General features: G+C 39.4%; 1 pseudogene; it reads right to left on the bottom strand.

Moving 5' to 3' along the window:
* The window catches only part of LOC137755165 (phosphatidylcholine transfer protein-like), a 127,069-nt pseudogene extending 105,966 nt beyond the window's left edge, over positions 1-21,103 (bottom strand).
* Between the last annotated feature and the right edge of the window lie 6,032 nt (positions 21,104-27,135).

Below are 27,135 nucleotides of genomic sequence, written 5' to 3'. Positions count from 1 at the left end.
CATTTGGTAGTGTATATATGTCCATGCCACTCTCTCACTTTGTCGCAGCTAACCCTTCCCACTCCCTGTGTCCTCAAGTCCATTCTCTAGTAGGTCTGCATCTTTATTCCCATCTTGTCCCTAGGTTCTTCATGACTATTTTTTGTTTTTAGTTTTTTAGATTCCATATATATGTGTCAGCATACAGTATTTGTTTTTCTCTTTCTGACTTATTTCACTCTGTATGACAGATTCTACGTCCATCCACCTCACTACAAATAACTCAGTTTTGTTTCTTTTTATGGCTGAGTAATATTCCATTGTATATATGTGCCACATCTTCTTTATCCATTCATCCGATGATGGACACTTAGGTTGCTTCCATCTCCTGGCTATTGTAAATAGAGCTGCAATGAACATTTTGGTACATGACTCTTTTTGAACTATGGTTTTCTCAGGGTATATGCCCAGTAGTGGGATTGCTGGCTCGTATGGTAGTTCTATTTTTAGTTTTTTAAGGAACCTCCATACTGTTCTCCATAGTGGCTGTATCAATTTACATTGCCACCAACAGTGCAAGAGGGTTCCCTTTTCTCCACACCCTCTACAGCATTTATTGTTTGTAGGTTTTTTTCATGATGGCCATTCTGACCGGTGAGAGATGATATCTCATTGTAGTTTTGATTTGCATTTCTCTGATTAATGATGTTGAGCATTCTTTCATGTGTTTCTTGGCAATCTGTATATCTTCTTTGGAGAAATGTCTTTTTAGGTCTGCCCATTTTTGGATTGGGTTGTTTGTTTTTTTGTTATTGAGCTGCATGAGCTGCTTGTAAATTTTGGAGATTAATCCTCTGTCAGTTGCTTAATTTGCAAATATTTTCTCCCATTCTGAGGGTTGTCTTCGTCTTGTTTATGGTTTCCTTTGCTGTGCAAAAGCTTTTAAGTTTCATTAGGTCCCATTTGTTTATTTTTGTTTTTATTTTCATTTATCTAGGAGGTGGGTCAAAAAGGATCTTGCTGTGATCTATGTCATAGAGTGTTCTGCCTATGTTTTCCTCTAAGAGTTTGATAGTGTCTGGCCTTACATTTAGGTCTTTAATCCATTTTGAGTTTATTTTTGTGTATGGTGTCAGGGAGTGTTCTAATTCCATTCTTTTACATGTAGCAGTCCAGTTTTCCCAGCACCACTTATTGAAGACGCTGTCTTTTCTTCACTGTATATTCCTGCCTCCTTTATCAAAGATAAGCTGTACATATGTGCGTGGGTTAATCTCTGGGCTTTCTATCCTGATCCATTGACCTACATTTCTGTTTCTGTGGCAGTACCAGAGTATCTTCATTAGTGTAGCTTTGTAGTATAGTCTGAAGTCAGGGAGCCTGATTCCTCCAGCTCTGTTTTTCTCTCTCAAGATTGCTTTGGCTATTCGATGTCTTTTGTGTTTCCATACAAATAGTGAAATTTTTGGTTCTAGTTCTGTGAAAAATGCCAGTGATAGTTTGATAGGGATTGCATTGAATCTGTAGATTGCTTTGGGTAGTATAGTCATTTTCACACTGTTGATTCTTCCAATACAAGGACATGGTATATCTCTCCATCTATTTGTATCATCTTTAATTTCTTTCATGAGTGTCTTATACTTTTATGCATACAGGTCTTTTGTCTCCTTAGGTAGGTTTATTCCTAGATATTTTATTCTTTTTTTTGCAATGGTAACTGGGAGTGATTTCTTAATTTCATTTCAGATTTTTCATCATTAGTGTATAGGAATGCAAGAGATTTCTGTGCATTAATTTTGTATCCTGCTACTTTACCAAATTCATTGATTAGCTCTAGTAGTTTTCTGGTAGCATCTTTAGGATTCTCTATGTATAGTATCATGTCATCTGCAAACAGTGATAGCTTTACCTCCTCTTGTCCAATTTGGATTCCATTTATTTCTTTTTCTACTGTGATTGCTGTGGCTAAAACCTCCAAAACTATGTTGAATAATAGTGGTGAGAATGGGCAACCTTGTCTTCTTCCTGATCTTAGTAGAAATGGTTTCAGTTTTTCACCATTGAGGATGAGTGTGAGTTTGTCATATACAGCCTTTATAATGTTGAGGAAAGTTCCCTCTATGCCCACTTTCTGGAGGGTTTTTACCATAAATTGGTATTGAATATTGTCAAAAGCTTTTTCTGCATCTATTGAGATTGTCATATGTTTTTTCTCCTTCAATTTGTTAACATGGTGTATCACATTGATTGATTTGCATATATTGAAGAATCCTTGCATTCCTGGGATAAACCCCACTTGATCATGGTGTATGATCCTTTTAATGTGCTGTTGCATTCTGTTTGGTAGTATTTTGTTGAGGATTTTTGCATCTATGTTCAGCAGTGATATTGGCCTGTAGTTTTCTTTCTTTGTGACATCTTAGTCTGGTTTTGGTATCAGGTGATGGTGGCCTTGTCGAATGAGTTTGGGAGTGTTCCTCCCCCTGTTATATTTTGGAAGAGTTTGAGAAGGATAGGTGTTAGCTGTTCTCTAAATGTTTGATAGAATTCTCCTGTGAAGCCGTCTGGTCCTGGGCTTTTGTGTGTTGGAAGATTTTAAATCACAGTTTCAATTTCAGTGCTTGTGATTGGTCTGTTCATATTATCTATTTCTTCCTGATTCAGTCTCAGAAGGTTGTGCATTTCTAAGAATTTGTCATTTCTTGCAGGTTGTCCATTTTATTGGCATATAGATGCTTGCAGTAATCTCTCATGATCCTTTGTATTTCTGCAGTGTCAGTTGTTACTTATCCTTTTTCATTTCTAATTCTATTGATTTGAGTCTTCTCCCTTTTTTTCTTGATGAGTCTGGATAATGGTTTATCAATTTTGTTTATCTTCTCATAGAAACAGCTTTTAGCTTTATTGATCTTTGCTATCGTTTCCTTCATTTCTTTTTCATTTATTTCTGATCTGATCTTTATGATTTCTTTCCTTCTGCTAACTTTGGGTTTTTTTTGTTCTTTCTCTAGTTGCTTTAGGTGTAAGGATAGGTTGTTTATTTATGTTTCTTGTTTTTTAAGGTAAGATTGTATTGCTATAAACTTCCCTCTTAGAACTGCTTTTGCTGCATCCCACAAGTTTTGGGTCATCGTGTTTTCATTGTCATTTGTTTCTAGGTATTTTTTAAATTTCCTGTTTGATTTCTGCAGTGATCTCTTGGTTATTAAGTACTGTATTGTTTAACCTGCATGTGTTTGTATTTTTTACAGATTTTTCCTGTAATTGATATCTAGTCTCATAGTGTTGTGGCCGGAAAAGATACTTGATACGATTTCAATTTTCTTAAATTTACCAAGGCTGGATTTGTGACCCAAGATATGATCTATCCTGGAGAATGTTCCATGAGCACTTGAGAAGAAGTTGTATTCTGTTGTTTTTGGGTGGAATGTCCTATAAATATCAGTTAAGTCCACCTTGTTTAATGTATCATTTAAAGTGCTGTTTCCTTATTTATTTTCATCTTGGATGATCTGTCCATTGGCGAAAGTGGGGTGTTAAAGTCCCCTACTATGATTGTGTTACTGTCAATTTCCCCTTTTATGGCTGTTAGTATTTGCCTTATGTATTGAGGTGCTCCTATGTTGGGTGCATAAATATTTACAATTGTTATATCTTCTTCTTGGATTGATCCCTTGATCATTATGTAGTGTCCTTCTTTGTCTCTTGTAATAGTCTCTGTTGTAAAGTCTATTTTGTCTTATATGAGAATTGCTACTCCAGCTTTCTTTTGATTTCCATTTGCATGGAAAATCTGTTTCCATCCCCTCACTTTCAGTCTGTATGTGTCCCTAGGTCTGAAGTGGGCGTGTTGTAGACAGCATATATATGGGCCTCGTTTTTGTATCCGTTCAACCAGTCTGTCTTTTGGTTGGAGCATTTAATCCATTTACATTTAAGATAATTATCGATATGTATGTTCCTGTTACCATTTTCTTCATTGTTTGGTGTTTGTTATTGTAGGTATTTTCCTTCTCTTGTGTTTCCTGCCTAGAGAAGCTCCTTTAGCATTTGTTGTAAAGCTGGTTTGGTGGTGCTGAATTCTCTTAGCTTTTGCTTGTCTGTAAAGGTTTTAATTTCTCCGTCAAATCTGAATCAGATACTTGCTGCATAGAGTAATCTTGGTTGTAGTTTTATGTCCTTCATCACTTTAAATATATCCTGCTAGTCCCTTCTGGCTTGCAGTGTTTCTGCTGAAAGATCAGATTTTAACCTTATGGGGATTCGCTTGCGAGTTATTTGTATTTTTTCCCTTGCTGCTTTTAATATTTTTTCTTTGTATTTAATTTTTGATAGTTTCATTAATAGGTGTCTTGGCATGTTTCTCCTTGGATTTATCCTGTATGGGACTCTCTGTGCTTCCTGGACTTGATTAACTATTTCCTTTCCCATATTAGGGAAGTTTTCAACTATAATCTCTTCAAATATTTTCTCAGTCCCTTTCTTTTTCTCTTCTTCTTCTGGGACCCCTGTAATTCAAATGTTGGTGGGTTTAATGTTGTCCCAGAGGTCTCTGAGACTGTCCTCAATTCTTTTCATTCTTTTTTCTTTATTCTGCTCTGCAGTAGTTATTTCCACTATTTTATCTTCCAGGTCACTTATCCATTCTTCTGCCTCAGTTATTCTGCTACTGATTCCTTCTAGAGAATTTTTAGTTTCATTTTTTGTGTTGTTCGTCATTGTTTGCTTGCTCTTTATTTCTTCTAGGTCCTTATTAAACGTTTTTTGTGTTTTCTCCATTCTATTTCCAAGATTTTGGATCATCTTTACTATCATTATTCTGTATTATTTTCCAGGTAGACTGCCTATTTCCTCTTCATTTGTTTGGTCTGGTTGGTTTTTTTACCTTGCTCCTTCATCTTCTGTGTGCTTCTTTGTCTTCTCAGTTTGCTTAACTTAACTTAATCCCAAACTGTGTTTGCGGTCTCCCTTTCGGAGGCTGCAGGTTTCTAGTTCCTGTTGTTTTTGGTGTCTGCTCCCAGTGGCTAAGGTTGGTTCAGTGGGTTGTGTAGGCTTCCTGGTGGAGGGGACTAGTGCCTGTGTTCTCGTGGATAAGGCTAGGTCTTGTCTTTCTGGTAGATAGGTCCATGTCTGGTGGTGTGTTTTTGGGTGTCTGTGGCCTTATTTTGATTTTAGGCACCCTCTCTGCTAACGGATGGGGTTGTGTTCCCTTCTTGCTAGTTCTTTGGCATAGGGTGTCCAGCACTGTAGCTTGCTGGTCTTTGAGTGGAGCTGGGTCTTGGCATTGAGATGGAATTCTCTGGGAGATTTTCACCATTTGATATTATATGGAGCTGAACTAGTGTCCTGAACTTGGCTCTCCCACCTCAGAGGCACAGCCCTGATGCCTGGCTGGAGCCCCAAGACCCTGTCATCCACACAGCTCAGAACAAAAGGGAGAAAAGAAAGCAAGCAAGAAAGAAGAAGATAAAATAAAATAAAGTAAAATAAAATAAAATAAAGTTATTAAAATAAAAAAAAATTATTAAAAGCAATTATTTTAAGTAATTACCAAAAAAAAAAAAAAGAAGAGAGCAACCAAACCAAGAAACAAATCCACTAATGGTAACAAATGCTAAAACTATATTAAAAAAACAAAAAACAAAAACGGACAGACAGAACCCTAGGACAAATGTTGAAAGCAAAGCTCTACAGACAAAATCACACAAAGAAGAATACAAATACACACTCACAAAAAGAGAAATAGGGGAAAATATATTTATATCATTGCTCCCAAAGTCCACCTCCTCAGTTTGGGATGATTCGTTGTCTATTCAGGCATTCCACAGATGCAGGGTACATCCAGTTGATTGTGGAGATTTAATCCGCTGCTCCTGAGGCTGCTCAGAGAAATTTCCCTTTCTCTTCTTTGTTCACACAGCTCCTGGTGTTCAGCTTTGGATTTGGACCTGCCTCTGCATGTAGGTTGCCTGAGGGCGTCTGTTCTTCACTCAGACAGGACAGGGTTAAAGGAGCAGCTGCTTCATGTGCTCTGGCTCACTCAGGCGGGGGGGGGAGGGAGGGGTACGGAGTGCGGGCTGAGCCTGCGGCGGCAGAGGCAGCGTGACATTGCACCAGCCTGAGGCGTGCCGTGCGTTCTCCCGGGGAAGTTGTCCCTGGATCACGGGACCCTAGCAGTGGCGGGCTGCACAAGCTTCCAGGAGGGGAGGTGTGGATAGTGACCTCTGCTTGCACACAGCCTTCTTGGTGGCGGCAGCAGCAGCCTTAGCGTCTCATGCCCATCTCAGGGGTCCGCGCTGATAGCCGCGGCTCATGCCCATCTCTGGAGCTCCTTTAAGCAGAGTTCTTAATCCCCTCTCCTTGCGCACCAGGAAACAAAGAGCCAAGAAAGAGTCTCTTGCCTCTTTGGCAGCACCAGACTTTTTCCTGTCCTCCCTCCCGGCTAGCCGTGGCGCACTAGCCCCCTTCAGGCTGTGTTCACGCCGCCAAGCCAAGTCCTCTCCCTGGGATCTGACCGAAGCCCGAGCCTCAGCTCCCAGCCCCCACTCATCGCGTCGGGTGAGCAGACAAGCCTCTCGGGCTCGTGAGTGCTGGTTGGCACTGATCCTCTGTGCAGGAATCTCTCCGCTTTGCCCTCCGCACCCCTGTTGCTGCGCTCTCCTCCGTGGCTCCGAAGCTTCCCCCCGCCACCCTGTCTCCACCAGTGAGGGGCCTTGTTAGTGTGTGGAAACCTTTCCTCCTTCACAGCTCCCTCCCACTAGTGCAGGTCCTGTCCCTATTCTTTTGTCTCTGTTTTTTCTTTTTTCTTTTGCCCTACCCAGGTATGTGGGGATTTTCTTGCCTTTTGGGGGGTCTGAGGTCTTCTGCCAGCATTCAGTAGGTGTTCTGTAGGAGTTGTTCCACGTGTAGATGTATTTCTGATGTATTTGTGGGGAGAAAGTTGATCTCCACGTCTTACTCTTCTGCCATCTTGAAGCTCCGCCCCTTTTAATGTGTTTTTAAGACACAAAAAATTTTACAGATATACATAGCTACCTTATCTTTCCTATTAGTTTAGGAAACACACCATTCCATAGTTACCTTTGGATTTTCTGAATATACCCTAGTAAGAAGAAAACTCCAGAATATTGGTTCATGTACCCATTCAAGCAGACTTTCAGGACCTATTGTGTCCATGCGTTTTGGTAAGCCCTTGTGGTGCCTGAAGAATAAGACAAAGTTCATGCCTTCCATAAGCATTAAGACAATGAAATAGGCATTTTTTTATGCTATGAAGATCTGAGTTCCTGCCCTATACCATTTTTTTCCTCCCTGAAAAGCTTCTTTATCATTTCTTCCAGAGCAGGTCTGCTGCTGATGAATTCCCTCAGTTTTTATTTGTCTGAAAAAGTTTTTATTTCTTCTTCATTTTTGAAGAAGACATCTTTGGATATAGAATTCTAGGTCAGTGGTTTATTCTTTCAAAACATTATGTATTTCACTCCACCCTCTTTTTGCAGGGAGGTTTCTGACACGATGTCTGCTGTAATTCTCATCTGTATTCCTCTGTAGGTAAAGTGCTCCCCCAGCCTTCCTGCTACAGCTTCTTTCAAGATTTCTTTTTTCTCTTTGGTTTTCTGAGTTTGAATATGATTTATTTAAGATTTTTTTGGTATTTATCTTGTGTGCATGCTCAAGGTTGGCAGATTTACTTTGAAGGGTGGTCTGGGCTAAAATGGTACACCCCCATGTGATTCAAATTAAAATATAGAGCCTCATCCACCAGAGGGCAGAGAGCAGAAGCAAGAAGAACTACAATCCTGCAGCCTGTGGAACAAAAACCACATTCACAGAAAGATAGACAAGATGAAAAGGCAGAGGGCCATGTACCAGATGAAGGAACAAGATAAAACCCTAGAGAAGCAACTAAATGAAGTGGAGATAGGCAACCTTCCAGAAAAAGAATTCAGAATAATGATAGTGAAGATGATCCAGGACCTCGGAGAAAGAATGGAGGCAAAGATCGAGAAGATGCAAGAAATGTGTAACAAAGACCTAGAAGAATTAAAGAACAAACAAACAGACATGAACAATACAAGAACTGAAATGAAAACTACACTAGAAGGAATCAATAGCAGAATAACTGAGGCAGAAGAACGGATAAGTGACCTGGAAGACAGAATGGTGGAATTCACTGCTGCAGAACAGATTAAAGAATAAAGAATGAAAAGAAATGAAGACAGCCTAAGAGACCTCTGGGACAACATTACACAACAACATTCACATTATAGGGGTCCCAGAAGGAGAAGACAGAGAGAAAGGACCACAGGAAATATTTGAAGAGATTATAGTCGAAAACTTCCCTAACATGGGAAAGTAAATAGCCACCCAAGTCCAGGAAGTGCAGCGAGTCCCAAACAGGATAAACACAAGGAGAAATGCACCGAGACACATAGTAATCAAATTGGCAAAAATTAAAGACAAACAAAAATTATTGAAAGCAGCAAGGGAAAAATGACAAATAACATACAAGGGAACTCCCATAAGGTTAACAGCTGATTTCTCAGCAGAAACTCTACAAGCCAGAAGGGAGTGGCATAATATACTTAAAGTGATGAAAGGGAACAACCTACAACCAAGATTACTCTACCCAGCAAGGATCTCATTCAGATTGGATGGAGAAATCAAAAGCTTTATGGACAAGCAAAAGCTAAGAGAACAAAGCTCTACGACAAATGCTAAAGGAACTTCTCTAAGTGGGAAACACAAGGGAAGAAAAGGACCTACAAAAACATACCCCCCAAAATTAAGAAACTGGTCATAGGAACATACATATCAATAATTACCTTAAACGTGAATGGATTAAATGCTCCAACCAAAAGGCACAGTCTTGCTGAATGGATACAAAAACAAGACCCATGTATATGCTGTCTACAAGAGACACACTTCAGACCTAGGGACACATACAGACTGAAAGTGAGGGGATGGAAAAAGATACTCCATGCAAATGGAAATCAAAAGAAAGCTGGAGTAGCAGTACTCATATCAGATTAAATAGACTTTAAAATAAAGAATGTTGGGCTTCACTTGTGCCACAGTCATTGAGAATCTGCCTGCCAATGCAGGGGACACGGGTTTGAGGTCTGGTCTGGGAAGATCCCACATGCCACGGAGCAACTGGGCCCATGAGCCACAACTACTGAGCCTGCACATCTGAAGCCTGTGCTCTGCAACAAGAGAGGCCACAACAGTGAGAGGCCCGTGCACTGCGATGAAGAGTGGCCCCTGCTCGCCACAACTAGAGAAAGCCTTCACACAGAAACGAAGACGTAACAAAGACAAAAAATAATAATAAATAAATAAATAAATAAATAAATAAATAAATAAATAAATAAAATTTATTTAAAAAAATAAAGAATGTTACAAGAGACAAGGAAGGACACTACATAGTGATCAAGGGATCAATCCAAGAAGAAGATATAACAATTATAAATATATAAACACCCAACATAGGAACACCTCAATACATAAGGCAACTGCTAACAGCTATAAAAGAGGAAATCGACAGTAACACAATAATAGTGGGGGACTTTAACACCTCACTTACACCAATGAACAGATCATCCAAAATGAAAATAAATAAGGAAATAGAATCTTTAAATGATGCAATAGACCAGATAGATTTAATTGATATTTATAGGACACTCCATCCAAAAACAGCAGATTACACTTTCTTCTCAAGTGTACACGGAACATTCTCCAGAATAGATCACATCTTGGGTCACAAATCAAGCCTCAGTAAATTTAAGAAAGTTGAAATCATACCAAGCATCTTTTCTGAAAACAACACTATGAGATGAGAAATCAATTACAGGGAAAAAAACGTAAAACACACAAACACATGGAGGCTAAACAATACGTTACTAAATAACCAAGAGATCACTGCAGAAATCAAAGGGGAAATCAAAAAATATCTAGAGGCAAATACAATGAAAACACGACGATCCAAAACTTATGGGATGCATCAAAAGCAGTTCTAAGACGGAGGTTTATAGCTATAAAAGCCTACCTCTAGAAACAAGAAAAATCTCAAATAAACAATCTAACTTTACACCTAAAGGAACTTGAGAAACAAGAACACACAAAGCCCAAAGTTAGCAGAAGGAAAGAAATCATAAAGTTCAGAGCAGAAATAAATGAAATTGAAACAAAGAAAACAATAGCAAAGATCAATAAAACTAAAAGCTGGTTCTTTGAGAAGATAAACAAAATTGACAAACCATTAGCCAGACTCATCAAGAAAAAGAGGGAGAGGACTCAAATCAATAAAATTAGAAATGAAAAAGGAAAAGTTACAAAAGACACGGCAGAAATACAAAGCATCCTAAGAGACTACTACAAGCAATCTTATGCCAATAAAATGGACAACCTGGAAGAAATGGACAAATTTTTAGAAAGGTATAACCTTCCAAGACTGAACCAGGAAGAAATAGAAAATATGAACAGACCAGTCACAAGTAATGAATTTGAAACTGTGATTAAAAATCTTCCAACAAACAAAAGTCCAGGACCAGATGGCTGCACAGGTGAATTCTATCAAACATTTAGAGAAGAGCTAACACCCATGCTTCTCAAACTCTTCCAAATAATTGCAGAAGAAGGAACACTCTCAAACTCATTCTATGAGGCCCCCATCAGCCTGATACGAAAACCAGACAAAGATACTACAGAAAAAGAAAACTACAGACCAATATCACTGCTGAACATAGATGCAAAAATCCTCAACAAAACACTAGCAAACAGAATCCAACAACACATTAAAAGGATCATACACCACCGTCAAGTGGGATTTATCCCAGGGGTGCAAGGATTCTTCAATATATGCAAATCAATCAATGTGATACACCATATTAACAAATTGAAGAATAAAAACCATATGATCATCTCAATAGATGCAGAAAAAACTTTTGACAAAATTCAACACCAATTTATGATACAAACTCTCCAGAAAGTGGGCACAGAGGGAACCTAACTCAACATAATAAAGGCCATATATGAGAAACCCACAGCAAACATCATTCTCAATGGTGAAAAACTGAAAGCATTTCCTCTAAGATCAGGAACAAGACAAGGATGTCCACTCTCACCAATATTATTCAACATAGTTTTGGAAGTCCTAGCTATGGCAATCAGAGAAGAAAAAGAAATAAAAGGAATACAAATTGGAAAACAAGAAGTAAAACTGTCACTGTTTGCAGATGACATGACACTATACATAGAGAATCCTAAGGATGCCACCAGAAAAATACCAGAGTTAGTCAGTGAATTCGGTAAAGTTGCAGGATACAAAATTAATGCACAGAAATCTCTTGCATTCCTATACACTAATGATGAAAAATCTGAAAGAGAAATTAAGGAAACACTCCCATTTACCATTGCAACAAAAAGAATAAAATACCTAGGAATAAATCTACCTAGGGAGACTAAAGACCTGTATGCAGAAAACTATAAGACACTGATGAAATAAATTAAAGATGATACCAACAGATGGAGAGATATACCATGTTCTTGGAATGGAAGATTCTATATTGTGAAAATGACTATACTACCCATAGAAATCTACAGATTCAATGCAATCCCTATCAAATTACCAATGGCATTTTTCATGGAACTAGAACAGAAAAAATCTTAAAATTTGTATGGAGACAGAAAAGACCCCGAATAGCCAAAGCAGTATTGAGGGAAAGAAACGGAGCTGGAGGAATCACACTCCCTGACTTCAGACTATACTACAAAGCTACAGTAATCAAGACCATATGGTACTGGCACAAAAACAGAAACATAGATCAATAGAACAAGATAGAAACCCAGAGATAAACCCATGCACCTATGGGCAACTAATCTATGACAAAGGAGGCAAGGATATACAATGGAGAAAAGACAGTCTCTTCAATAAGTGGTGCTGGGAAAACTGGACAGCTACATGTAAAAGAATGAAATTAGAACACTCCCTAACACCATACACAAAAATTAGCTCAAAATAGATTACAGCCCTAAATGTAAGACTGGACAGTATAAAACTCTTAGAGGAAAACATAGGAAGAACACTCTTTGACATAAATCACAGCAAGATCTTTTTTGATCCACCTCCTAGATTAATGGAAATAAAAACAAAAATAAACAAATGGGACCTAATGAAACTTCAAAGCTTTTGCACAGCAAAGGAAACCATAAACAAGACGAAAAGACAACCCTCAGAAGGGGCGAATATATTTGCAAACAAATCAATGGACAAAGGATTAATCTCCAAAATATATAAATAGCTTATGCAGCTCAATATTAAAAAAACAAACAACCCAATGCAAAAATGGGCAGAAGACCTAAATAGACATTTCTCCAAAGAAGACATACAGACGGCCAGGAAGCACATGAAAAGCTGCTCAACATCACTAATTATTAGCGAAATGCAAATCAAAACTACAATGAGGTATCACCTCACACCAGTTAGAATGGGCATCATCAGAAAATCTACAAACAACAAATGCTGCAGAGGGTGTGGAGAAAAGGGTACCCTCTAGCACTGTTGGTGGGAATGTAAATTGATACAGCCTCTATGGAGAACAGTATGGACATTCCTTAAAAAACTAAAAATAGAATTACCATATGATTCAGCATTCTCACTACTGGGCAGATAACCAGAGAAAACCATAACTCAAAAAGACTTATGCACCCCAATGTTCATTGCAGCAATATTTACAATAGCCAGGTCATGGAAGCAACCTAAATGCCCATTGACTGACGAATGGATAAAGAAGATATACATATATACAATGGATTATTACTCAGCCATAAAAAGGAAAGAAATTGGATCATTTGTTGAGGCGTGGATGAATCTAGAGACTGTCATACAGAGTGAAGTAAGTCAGCAAGAGATAAACAAATATCATATATTAACGCATATATGTGGAACCTAGAAAAATGGTGCAGATGAACCGGATTCCAGGGCAGAAATTGAGACACAGATGCAGAGAACAAACGTATGGACACCAAGGGGGAAAGCCACGGGGGGATGGGGGTGGTGGTGTGCTGAATTGGACGACTGGGATTGACATGTATACATAGATGTGTATAAAATTGATGACTAATAACAACCTGCTGTATAAAAAAGTAAATAAAATTAAATTAAAAAATTAAAAAAAAAAAATTAAAAATAGAGGCTCATTAAGCTTGTCAACACCTTTTTAGAATGTTAACTATTTTATTCTTTAGAAATCTAGGCGTTATTAAATCAGAGTCCTTTATAGGAAAGGAAAAAACAAAAACAACAAAACAAAAAAATATATATATTTGGGGTTTATAACACAAAGTGTCCTCTCTTACATGTGGAATTGCAATACAACTCTGCAATAATTCAAAGCTTTCCTGGGTTGTATGTTTTGGAATTGGTGGTGGCAATGGTACAAATCAGGATCTCCAAATATGTTTCTGTAAAGATCCAAATAAAAAATATTTTAGGTTTTACAGGCTAAAATATAAAATGGAGGCTATTATACAACCACTTATACAACCACTTTAAAAATTTAAAAACCATTCTTAGCTTGTAGACTGAAAAATAGCCAGCATGACAGATTCAGCAACCCCAGGTCTAATGTACAGATTTGATACCTAATTGCTCTGTCACTCTAGGATTTATGAACCTAAGACCCTAGCTGAGTCTCTGCTTCCCAATCTACAAGCTGGAGATAATTCCTGTCCTGCCAAATTTGTACAGGGATCCAATGAGAGGTTACATTTTGAAGCACCTTGTAAATTGAATAGTGTTTGGTTGTGAGCTATAGCAAGGGTGATCTATGTCTCAATATACCCACCACAGACCTGGTTTACACTTGTCCTGGTGAAACACTTTATGACACCTCTTTCACTCAAAAATGTTCTGATTGGAATGATAAATTATATGGTCACCCTAATGATATATGCACTCTGAGGGCTTATTATTTATCTAATGATATGTTGGGAGAAGTCAGTGACAATTTGGAGGCTATATCATAGACTTTGAACTCTGCTGTCACATCACTGGCTTCAAGTCCAGTTTCTGCTGCAACTAATGACTTCAAGTCAAGTTCTTTATTTGTGTGACTTTGGGTGAGTTTCATAAACTGTTTTTTGCTTTTTTTTTTTTATTTTGACACCTTTATTGAGGTATCATTTAAGTACCATAAAATTCACTCATTTTAAGTGTACAATTCAATGATTTTTAGTAAATTTATAGAGTCATGCTACCTTTGCCACAGGGTAATTTTAGAACATTTGTGTTACCCAAAGAAGAAGAATAAGAAGGAGGAGGAGGAGGAGGAAGGTGGGGGGTGGGGGAGGAAAAAGAAGAGGAAGAGGAAGGGGAGGGAGAAGAAGAAAAGAAGTCAAATGTCAACTCTCAACCCAGACCCACTGAATCAGAAACTGGGAGTTGGGTCTTATTATGAATTTTAACAGGCCCTGCAGGTGATTCTGATGCACCAGCATTTCAAACATACACTAAAGTAGAGAGGACAGAATAATCAGTCTCTATGTGAAAGGGGAGCCTTTCAAAAGGACCACCCAAGCCTCACCCCAGCTCAATTCAATATGGGGCTCTAGGGTAGAGCTCGGTGATGTCCTTAGAGCTCCCCAGGCAATTCTAATGTGCTTGAGTTTTGAGAAACACTCTCTAGTACATTTCTCTAGTACATACCCTCCTGCCATACCATCTCTTTATCCCTTTATCCCACTTTACTTTCTTTGTAGCATTTTTCAGCTGCCATTTCATTATATACTACAGGTTATTCTCATCAGTGAATATGGTTCATTGTTCAAGAAGCTCATTCATTGAAGCAGCAGCTCCAACTTCCTGCTCTTTGCTTATGCCCAGTGCCTGCCAGGGCAGTACCACATGGGAGGCATTCAATTAATATCTCCTGAATAAACGAATGATAGTGGGGCAGAGCAGAGATTTCAACCCAAGACTATTCAAAACCAATGCTCTTCCCAGGATACCATGTGGGATAGCACATAGCAGCTTTGCAATAGCTTTGCTTAGCTTCCAGAAAAAGAATGTAGTTCTGAATTGAAGCAAGCTATATACTTGGTACTGAGTTCATTGAAGTTGACTGGTTCATGTCTAGTTACTAGTTATGAGGTCTTGTGTGGCTCATTTAACAACTCTGGGTCTTATTGCCATCAGTAAAATAGGAAAATAAACCATCTCTGCCTATATTCCAGATTTGTTCAGAGGGATAAATGAAAACTTACATGCAACAGCATTTTGTATACTAAAGTACCATGTAAAGATAAGTTAGCATTACAACATGGGGGAAAAAAAGAAGGTGAGAACAGGAAACAGAGTAGGCAAAGAAAGTAGAAAAAAAAAAGTGAAAAGAAAGGATGATGGTAATTGGACAGAATGATTTCAAAGAGACTTTTTAACTCTAAAATTCCTTGATTTTGCCATGGCAATCAGAGAAGAAAAAGAAATAAAAGGAAACCAAACTGGAAAAGAAGAAATAAAACTGTCACTGTTTGCAGATGGCATGATACTATACATAGAAAATCCTAAAGATGCCACCAGAAAACTACTAGAGCTAATCAATGAATTTATTAAAGTCACAGATACAAAATTAATACACAGAAATCTCTTGCATTCCTATACACTAGCAATGAAAGATCAGAAAGAGAAATTAAGGAAACAATCCCATTTACCATTGCAGCAAAAAGAATAAAATACCTAGGAATAAACCTACCCAAGGAGGCAAAAGATCTGTACAAAGAAAACTATAAATACTGATGAAAGAAATCAAAGAAGGGGCTTCCCTGGTGGCACAGTAGTTAAGAATCCATCTGCCAATGCAGGGCACATGGGTTCAAGCCCTGGTCCAGGAAGATCCCACATGCTGTGGAGCAACTAAGCCCGTGCGACACAACAACTGAGCCTGCTCTCTAGAGCCCATGAGCCACAACTACTGAAGCCCATGTGCCTACAGCCCATGGTCCACAACAAGAGAAGCCACTGCAATGAGAAGTTCACACACCACAACCAAGAGTAGCCCCCGCTTGCTGCAACTAGAGAAAGCCAGCACACCGCAACGAAGACCCAACACAGCCAAAAATAAATAAATAAATAAATTTATTTATTTAAAAAAAAAGAAATCAAAGAAGACACAAACAGATGGAGCAATATACCATGTTCCTGGATTGGAAGAATCAATATTGTGAAAATGACTATACTACCCCAAGCAATCTACAGAGTCAATGCAATCTGTATCAAATTACCAATGGCATTTTTCACAGAACTAGAACAAAAATTTTTACAATTTGTATGGAAACACAGAAGACCCTAATTAGCCAAAGCAATCTTGAGAAAGAAAAACGGAGCTGGAGGAATCAGGCTCCTTGACTTCAGACTATATTACAAAGCTACAGTAATCAAGAGAGTATGGTACTGGCATAAAAACAGAAATATAGATCAATGGAACAGGATAGAAAGCCTAGAGATAAACCCATGCACCTATGGACACCTAATCTATGACAAAGGAGGCAAGAATATACAATGGAGAAAAGACAGCCTCTTCAATAAGTGGTGCTGGGAAAACTGAACAGCTATATTTAAAAGAATGAAATTAGAACATTCTTTAACACCATACACAAAAATAAACTCAAAATGGATTAAATACCTAAATGTAAGGCCAGACACTATAAAACTCTTAGAGGAAAACATAGGCAGAACACTCTTTGACATAAATCGCAGCAAGATCTTTTTTTTTTTTTAATTTTTATTTATTTATTCATTCATTCATTTATGGCTGTGTTGGGTCTTCGTTTCTGTGCGAGGGCTTTCTCTAGTTGCGGCAAGTGGGGGCCACTCTTCATCGCGGTGCGCAGGCCTCTCACTGTAGCGGCCTCTCTTGTTGCGGAGCACAGGCTCCAGATGCACAGGCTCAGCAATTGTGGCTCACGGGCCTAGTTGCTCCGCGGCATGTGGGATCCTCCCAGACCAGGGCTCAAACCCGTGTCCCCTGCATTGGCAGGCAGATTCTCAACCACTGCGCCACCAGGGAAGCCCAGCAAGATCTTTTTTGACCCACCTCCTAGAGTAATGAAAATAAAAACAAAATTAAACAAATGGGACCTAATTAAACTTAAAAGCTTTTGCACAGCAAAGGAAACCATAAACAAGACAAAAAGACAACCTTCAGAATGGGAGACTATATTTGCAAATGAAGCAACTGACAAAGGATTAATCTCCAAAATATACAAACAGCTCATGCAGCTCAATAACAACAACAACAAAAAAAAACCAAACAACCCAGTTAATAAATGGGCAGAAGACCTAATAGACATTTCTCCAAAGAAGACATACAGATGGCCAACAAACACATGAAAAGATGCTCAACATCACTAATTATTAGAGAAATGTAAATCAAAACTACAGTGAGGTATCACCTCACACGGGTGAGAATGGCCATCATCAGAAAATCTACAAACAATAAATGCTACAGGGGGTGTGGATAAAAGGGAACCCTCATGCACTGTTGGTGGGAATGTAAATTGATATAGGCACTATGGAGAATAGTATGGAGGTTCCTTAGAAAACTAAAAATAGAACTACCATATGACCCAGCAATCCTATTACTGGGCATATAACCAGAGAAAACCACAGTTCAGAAAGACACATGCACCCCAATGTTCATTGCAACACTACTTACAATCCAGGGCATGGAAGCAACCTAACAATCCATCAGCAGAGGAATGGATAAAGAAGATGTGGTACATATATAGAATGAAATATTACTCAGCCATAAAAAGGAAAGAAATCAGGTCATTTGTAGAGACGTGGATGGGCCTAGAGACTGTCACACAGAGTGAAGTAAGTCAGAAAGAGAAAAACAAATATCCTATATTAACGCATATATGTGAAATCTAGAAAACTGTATAGATGATCTTATCTACAAAGCAGAAGTAGAGACACAGATGTAGAGAACAAATGTATGGATACCAATGGGGAAGGGGGTGGGTGGGAGGAATTGGGAGATTGGGATTGACATATATACACTCTTGATACTATGTATAAAATAGATAACTAACAACAACCTACTGTATAACACAGGGAGCTCTACTCGATGTTCTGTGGTGACCTAAATGGGAAGGAAATCCAAGAAAAGGGGACATATGTATACGTATAGCTGATTCACTTTGCTATACAGTAGAAACTAACACAACATTAGAAAGCAACTATACTCCAATAAAAATTAATTAAAAATAATAAAATTCTGTGATTTAATAGAAAAAGAGAAAGGGAAAAAAGTATCGAAATGTGTATATCAAAAGTAGCCATTTGTCCAAGAACAAGATTCAGAAATATTTGGTTCTACTAAAAAGAAGCCACAATCTTTTTTATTTTAAAATAAAATTTGTTACATTGCAAACTCTTTCAAGTGCCTCTACAATTATTTCAGTCTTTTCAAAACATGTGATAGTAAGGAAAAGATTGCAATGAGAAACCTGACCTGGAGATTGCCAGAGGGGCCAGGCTTTTCTGGTCTGACCTCCAGTCAGGGACCTAGGGACCCAAGGCCACATGCACATGCATAGGTAAAATGAGCAGGGAAGTGGGTGGAGGAGAAAGAAGAGGTGCATAATGGCAACAACATACATGGTGGATGAAACCATACTGGCCCATAAGACAGAAAAGGGCAAAGGGCTTTAAGGAAAATAAGTGCAGGTCTAGGCAGTGTGGGACAAGCTGAATTCACTTTTGATGCAGAGTGGTATTCAAACGACAAGATTTATTAACTGGAGATGAGAGGAAATTTTCTTCCAGGAGAAAATTAAAGGATGGGAGTCAACCTGGAAAGAAAATGAGGCTCTAGCAAAATGACTCTGGCAGCAAATAATGCTCAATATGCTAGAATCCAGTAAAGGTTCTAGGAAAGGGCTTGTACCCTGACCCAGCAGAGCCTCTTGACATTTAATACAGTTAGAGATCAAAGTGGGCAGTGGCCCTTCATCCTAGCTACTGAGGCTCAAGGGCAACACCTATGGTAATCGTATGGCCTCCAACTTATGAACGTTCTCTGTAAAGACTTGTAGCTTATATCAAAGTACCATGACTGCCCTCATGCCCAGAACAGGTGCAAATAAGACATATCTTATAATAAGGTTGGTAGCAATACAAACTATTCTGAATACCACTCACATCCTCCCCAAAGGAGGAAGGTGGGCCCTGCTACATAACAATACACAATGGAGACAATATACAAAACAAAGCCAGTCACTTGGTCTCAGCTCAGGCAGTGGACGTTGTGGATAAAAGGCACAAAAGCAAAAGAGCAAAAAGCCTGTGGGGGGAGGTGGGGGGAGCGATTGGTGTGACTGGAGAACAGGAGGGGTATGGATGAGTCATGGGAGGTAAAGCTGGACCAGCCTAGTTCCGCATGCATAGCCCACGTACCAGCACTTGCCCTCTTTCAAAGAGTCAATGCAGGAGCGTATTTGTGGCACAGGTCTGGACCTAGACAGCTGAGTTCCAATCCCAGTTTGAGTCTTCAGCAATCAACTTAACCTCTCTACATACCCATTTCCAAAATGGTAAAATGGTGATAATCATAGTACCTTACATATGCACACATAGGACCTTACAACATGATACATAGTACCTTACAATATAGGGCTGATGGGAGGATTGAGTAAGTCAGCGCATGCAAAGCACTTAGACAGTGCCCGGAGCCTAAGAAAGCATACAATGCATGTTAGCTATTACAGTAGTTATTATTATTATTAACTCTGCAATCAACAGTGCCACTGGAAAGGGTGTGATAAGATCACAACCTTTCTTTCAGGTTCTTGACTGGGCTGTAAACGTATAGGATGGAAGGGATCAGAGAGGTGGAAGGCCAAGAAGCTGGTTAAGAAGTCACAGCAATATTAGGTGAGAGGTGCCACCCAACGTGGCAAAGGGAAAGGGAAAAAAAGGAAGGTAAACAGGCCAGACATCAGATACATCTGAGTGTAAAATGACACTTGGCAAATGCCTGGGCATGGCTGATGCGGAAAATGAAAGGTCAGAAGATAAAAGGATGTTGTCTGAAAATATGTCTCTTTCTGTACCAAGGTAGCTGCTGAAATGACACTTGGAAATTAATTCTGCCTGCCCTAGTCTGAGCTTCCTGCTCATCCTGTTGTACCCAGTGACCTAGTACTCACAGACATTCAGAGCTCCTCCCTTCTCCAACACTCTAATCCTCTGATCCTCTGCCAGGAAACCTCAACTTCACTTCCCTTGTCTAAAGGTGATTTTAAGCTACTTGCCATACAGCTACCAGCACACAGAGCAACTGATGACTGGCCATCATTCCACCTGGCTCCAAAGGCCTCCAGGCAGGCCCCCAACTCCATTCCTCCTACCCTTTTAGTTAATCTTTCTCCTGGAAAGCTTCAGACAAAAGTTATTAAGTCCAATTTACAAGGAAGCGGGGAGCATCCAAACGAAGCAAGTCAGTAAAATGACTAGAGATGACAGTAGGTCCCTTCTCAGCAACACTCCTCTCCCCACACATATCACCCTGCACATCCACTCTCTGAAAAGTCCAGTCTCTTTTCTACCTATTCAATCTTAAAATACTCCCCACCCCACAGACACCACTGGCATCCACCCGGGAGCGGGGTTCCACGTCCCTTGCAGGCAAGTGCATGGAGCTAAGAATCAGCAGACCCACCTTTTAACTCTTTCAGTAAGTTGTAACAAACGACTTGCCCTGTCGGGCCTCAGACCTGAGACTAAATTCTGATGACCTCCCCACTCCCTGAGGCCCGAAAAGGGTAAAGCCAGCTGGAGGCACCCCCAGCTCTCACTCCTCTGAGCTCCAGAAGATCCGCGGGATCCGGACCGGGCTGCAGCCCTCCACTCCCCGCGGGCAGGGCCCCTTCCCCTCCCGCACGCTGCTGCCTCATGCGGTTTTAGCCCACCAACCACTACTTGGTTCAGCTGCCAATAGATGCCGACGCCCATGCTCCTCACCAGCAGCTCCCAGCCGGCCCCGCCTACCCCGGGCTGCTGGAGCTCCGCGCAGAGATTCCTGAACTGCTCCTCGGAGAAGCAGCAGGCAGCAGAGGCCATCCTTCCATTGCCACAGCAACTGTGCCTGCAGGGGAGGCCGGGGACAGGCTTGGCGTGTGTTAGGGGCGTGGGCGAGAGGGTGGTCCGGCGTGATTGGCAGGAACCCAAAAAGAGACAGGGTAGAAGGCGGGACTTAGCGGGGAGAAGGAGCTAGTGTGAGGAGGCAGCGAGGGGTGGGTCTAGAGAAGCGGACTGGGCTGAGCAAGAGATGAGTGAGGACGGAAAAGAAGTAAAACCAGAGGAACACGGGGCTTGATCTGGGGAAGGATGAAGGGGCTAGAAATGGGGAGGCTTCTAGACAGAAGGGAAAAGGAAGACACCAATGTCATCTCAAAAGCATCTCTTCCCCAACACCATTCTCTCCAAACCTGCTTGCATGTCTCTCCTTTACCTTCTCTGAAGAAGGTTAGGGAAGGTCTCTGAGCGGTTTGGAAGAAGTGGGAGGTGAGATGGGCAGAGGAGAAATGCTTGAAAATCTCAAGGGTCAGATGCTAAAACAATATTCCATTCTTTCTATTATGCACTTTAAGACACTATTCTGAGAAGAGGTCCGTGGGATTCCCCAGAAGGCCAAAGGGGTCCATGGCACAAAAAGGATTAAGAAATCTAATCTATAATTGTAATTTGCCACCTGGAGGGTGAAAGATGATCTAAAAAGGTATCATGGTGTCCATCCAGGATTTCTGCAGCTTGCATAATTTAGATCTTTTGCACCTCGAAGATTTTTCTTTCCTTCAAGTCCCTTGGCTGTTACTATATTTCTTACCAACAGACTGTACTTAGGTTTGAGTAAAATAGACAGTTTAAACATCAGTGTAACATCACATGGTGCCAGTAAACTCTGGCAACCCATGTTTTCAAACATGTAAAATGGTGTAAGGATTGTGCAGAACTTTAAAATTGAAGAGGTGACTACAGAAAATAAACATAGAAAGTGTTTGCACAGGGCCTATCAAAGTAAATGTTCATTAAAATGTCCACTTGTTTTTCATTTCTATACTGAAATGTTTCTCCTTCTGTACTTGAAAGAAAGCCTTGAAGTTGATGGCAAACTCTGCATTTATGCCAGTTTCCAAGAAGAGAAAATGATCAGACTTGGCAGCATAGATAAGTTACTGCTGTATTCAATTCAAGGCTGGTTCTGTTCTGTTTTATGAGGATGGGAGGAGGGATGGGGTAGTTCCCTACACTAAATACACAAGGGATTAGAGACTACAGTTTTATAATGCCTTTTAGCTTCTCTCTTATTTATAAAAATGTATTTAAAATTCAATTGCTTAAAAAAGCGATTTCATCAAAAACCATCGGCTATGAAGTATTTTCAAATATTGTAAAGGAATCCCATTTTAAAGGTGAGCTTTGATGAAGCTTCACCTTTATCACTTTATAGCAGTTGATTAATGAAGACAAGCATGAGAGTATAAATGGCATTATGAAAGATATAAGATATAAGGCAGGAAGTTTATATTGTATTTATTACACGTGTTTAAAAGTATACTAAATTCAGAAGGTAAATGTGTATATATTTAGGTATGTTGAGATTCACAACCATGTTTATTTTATTACAGCTAATGAAGGAAAGAATCATATTAGGAAATAATTTTTATTTTGTGGCAAAAGTCTGGAAAAGGGCTGGAAAGGGGTCTAGAAAGACCTGTTCTTCAGGACTTGTCTATTATAATAGGCCAGCCTATTTCCTTTGTGAAAAACTCTCTAGAGGAACTTGCAGCAACATGGCAAGTGGTGAATAGAGGAATAATATATTTGGAGCTTCCTAAAATTACAATAGACAAAAGTTCTATGGGCTTGGGTTGGAGTTCTAATACTCACACGTAGACTAAAGATGTGGTGCTGGGCCATAGCTGGTGGGAAGCTGGACCAGGGACTTCTTCATGGAGCCTGGATCCCCTAAGAGCTGCCCCTTCCATTCCAATGAAACCAGAAAATCCCCAGCCTGTAGACCATGGAGCCCTCAAGGAAACTCATGCTTTTCCAGAAGCCTTAGGTAGAAAGAAACAAAAAGGCAACTGGAAGAAACCACACCCCAAGCCTATGCCAGAGATGGAATTTAAACTTACATTACCTGCTACCTGAACTGAGCCACAAGGAGATAAATTAACACAAAGGACCATTGAAATGCCTGGGACCCTGCCAGAATCAAAACCAGTGACACTTTCACAACTAGGACAATTATCCAAGAGAAAACAACACCCACAAGAAGGTGCATGTACAAAAAAGTGAGTTACAGAGACCTGAGGGAACAACTTTCCATGTCAGAGTTAGCAGATGTGAAAAAAGGACCATCAGAACCAAAGAATCACAGATAACAGACCAATATGAGAGTAATTATTCAACATGTATTTATGATAATATAAGAGGTAAAAGAAGTTCTAGAAAATAGAAAACCAAGAAAAAGATAAATGAATTTTTTTTAAACATCTTTATTGAAGTATAATTGCCTTACAATGGTGTGTTAGCTTCTGCTTTATAACAAAGTGAATCAGTTATACATATACAATATGTTCCCATTTCTCTTCCCTCTTGCATCTCCCTCCCTCCCACCCTCCCCATCCCACCCCTCTAGGTGGTCACAAAGCACCGAGCTGATCTCCCTGTGCTATGCGGCTGCTTCCCACTAGCTATCTATTTTACATTTGGTAGTGTATATATGTCCATGACACTCTCTTACCCTGTCACATCTCACCCCACCCCCTCCCCATATCCTCAAGTCCATTCTCTAGTAGGTCTGTGTCTTTATTCCCGTCTTGCCACTAGGTTCTTCATGGCCTTTTTTTTTTTTTTCCTTAGAGTCCGTATATATGTGTTAGTATACTGTATTTGTTTTTCTCTTTCTGACTTACTTCACTCTGTATGACAGACTCTAACTCCATCCACCTCATTACAAATACCTCCATTTCATTTCTTTTTATGGCTGAGTAATATTCCATTGTATATATGTGCCACATCTTCTTTATCCATTCATCTGTCGATGGACATTTAGGTTGCTTCCATGTCCTGGCTATTGTAAATAGAGCTGCAATGAACATTTTGGTACATGACTCTTTTTGACCTATGGTTTTCTCAAGGTATATGCCCAGTATTGGGATTGCTGGGTCGTATGGTAGTTCTATTTGTAGTTTTTTAAGGAACCTCCATACTGTTCTCCATAGTGGCTGTATCAATTTACATTCCCACCAACAGTGCAAGAGTGTTCCCTTTCCTCCACACCCTCTCCAGCATTTATTGTTTCTAGATTTTCTGATGACGACCATTCTGACCAGTGTGAGATGATATCTCATTGTAGTTTTGATTTGCATTTCTCTAATGATTAATGATGTTGAGCATTATTTCATGTGTCTGTAGGCCATCTGTATATCTTCTTTGGAGAAATGTCTATTTAGGTCTTCTGCCCATTTTTTGATTGGGTTGTTCGTTTTTTTGTTATTGAGCTGCATGAGCTGCTTGTAAATCTTGGAGATTTATCCTTTGTCAGTTGCTTCATTTGCAAATATTTTCTCCCATTCTGATGGTTGTCTTTTGGTCTTGTTTATGGTTTCCTTTGCTGTGCAAAAGCTTTTAAGTTTCATTAGGTCCCATTTGTTTATTTGTGTTCTTATTTCCATTTCTCTCGGAGCTGGGTCAAAAAGAATCTTGCTGTGATGTATGTCATAGAGTGTTCTGCCTATGTTTTCCTCTAAGAGTTTGATAGTGTCGGCCCTTACACTTAGGTCTTTAATCCATTTTGAGTTTATTTTTGTGCATGGTGTCAGGGAGTGTTCTAATTTCATACTTTTACATGTACCTGTCCAATTTTCCCAGCACCACTTATTGAAGAGGCTGTCCTTTCTCCACTGTATATGCTTGCCTCCTTTATCAAAGATAAGGTGACCATATGTGTGTGGGTTTATCTCTGGGCTTTCTATCCTGTTCCATTGATCTATATTTCTGTTTTTGTGCCAGTACCAAACCGTCTTGATTACTGAAGCTTTGTAATATAGTCTGAAGTCAGGGAGCCTGATTCCCCCAGCTCCATTTTTCGTTCTCAAGATTGCTTTGGCTATTCGGGGTCTTTTGTGTTTCCATACAAATTGTGAAATTTTTTGTTCTAGTTCTGTGAAAAATGCCAGTGGTAGTTTGATAGGGATTGCATTGAATCTGTAGATTGCTTTGGGTAGTAGAGTCATTTTCACAATGTTGATTCTTCCAATCCAGGAACATGGTATATCTCTCCATCTATTTGCATCATCTTTAATTTCTTTCATCAGTGTCTTATAATTTTCTGCATACAGGTCTTTTGTCTCCTTAGGTAGGTTTATTCCTAGATATTTTATTCTTTTTGTTGCAATGGTAAACGGGAGTGTTTTCTTAATTTCACTTTCAGATATTTCGTCATTAGTGTATAGAAATTCAAGAGATTTCTGTGCATTAATTTTGTATCCTGCTACTTTACCAAATTCATTGATTAGCTCTAGGAGTTTTCTGGTAGCATCTTTAGGATTCTCTATGTATAGTATCATGTCATCTGCAAATAGTGACAGCTTTACTTCTTCTTTTCTGATTTGGATTCCTTTTATTTCTTTGTCTTCTCTGATTGCTGTGGCTAACACTTCCAAAACTATGTTGAATCATAGTGGTGAGAGTGGGCAACCTTGTCTTGGTCCTGATCTTAGTGGAAATGGTTTCAGTTTTTCACCATTGAGGACAATGTTGGCTGTGGGTTTGTCATATATGGCCTTTATTATGGTGAGGAAAGTTCCCTCTATGCCTACTTTCTGCAGGGCTTTTATCATAAATGGGTGTTGAATTTTGTCGAAAGCTTTCTCTGCATCTATTGAGATGATCATACGGTTTTTCTCCTTCAATTTGTTAATATGGTGTATCACATTGATTGATTTGCGTATGTTGAAGAATCCTTGCATTCCTGGGATAAACCCCACTTGATCATGGTGTATGATCCTTTTAATGTGCTGTTGGATTCTGTTTGCTAGTATTTTGTTGAGGATTTTTGCATCTATGTTCATCAGTGATATTGGCCTGTAGTTTTCTTTCTTTGTGACATCTTTGTCTGGTTTTGGTATCAGGGTGATGGTGGCCTCGTAGAATGAGTTTGGGAGTGTTCCTCCCTCTGCAATATTTTGGAAGAATTTGAGAAGGATAGGTGTTAGCTCTTCTCTAAATGTTTGATAGAATTCGCCTGTGAAGCCATCTGGTCCTGGGCTTTTGTTTGTTGGAAGGTTTTTAATCACTGTTTCAATTTCAGTGCTTGTGATTGGTCTTTTCATATTTTCTATTTCTTCCTGGTTCAGTCTCGGCAGTTTGTGCATTTCTAAGAATCTGTCCATTTCTTCCATGTTGTCCATTTTATTGGCATAGAGTTGCTTGTAGTAATCTCTCATGATCTTTTGTATTTCTGCAGTGTCAGTGGTTACTTCTCCTTTTTCATTTCTAATTCTATTGATCTGAGTCTTCTCCCTTTTTCTCTTGATGAGTCTGGCTAATGGTTTATCAATTTTGTTTATCTTCTCAAAGAACCAGCTTTTAGTTTCATTGATTTTTGCTATTGTTTCCTTCATTTCTTTTTCATTTATTTCTGACCTAATCTTTATGATTTCTTTCCTTCTGTTGGCTTTGGGGTTTTTTTGTTCTTCTTTCTCTAATTGCTTTAGGTGCAAGTTTAGGTTGTTTATTCGAGATGTTTCCTGTTTCTTGAGGTAGGCTTGTATTGCTATAAACTTCCCTCTTAGCACTGCTTTTGCTGCGTCCCATAGGTTTTGGGCCGTCGTATCTCCATTGTCATTTGTTTCTAGGTATTTTTTGATTTCCCCTTTGATTTCCTCAGTGATCACTTCGTTATTAAGTAGTGTATTGTGTAGCCTCCATGTGTTTGTATTTTTTACAGATCTTTTCCTGTAATTGATATCTAGTCTCATAGCGTTGTGGTCGGAAAAGATACTTGATATGATTTCAATTTTCTTAAATTTACCAAGGCTTGATTTGTGACCCAAGATATGATCTATCCTGGAGAATGTTCC

The sequence above is a fragment of the Eschrichtius robustus genome, chromosome 20 (assembly GCF_028021215.1).
Source record: "Eschrichtius robustus isolate mEscRob2 chromosome 20, mEscRob2.pri, whole genome shotgun sequence".
In the NCBI taxonomy this organism is placed as follows: domain Eukaryota; kingdom Metazoa; phylum Chordata; class Mammalia; order Artiodactyla; family Eschrichtiidae; genus Eschrichtius; species Eschrichtius robustus.
Note: the sequence above shows the minus strand (reverse complement) of the source record. Positions and strands in the feature narration are given on the sequence as shown.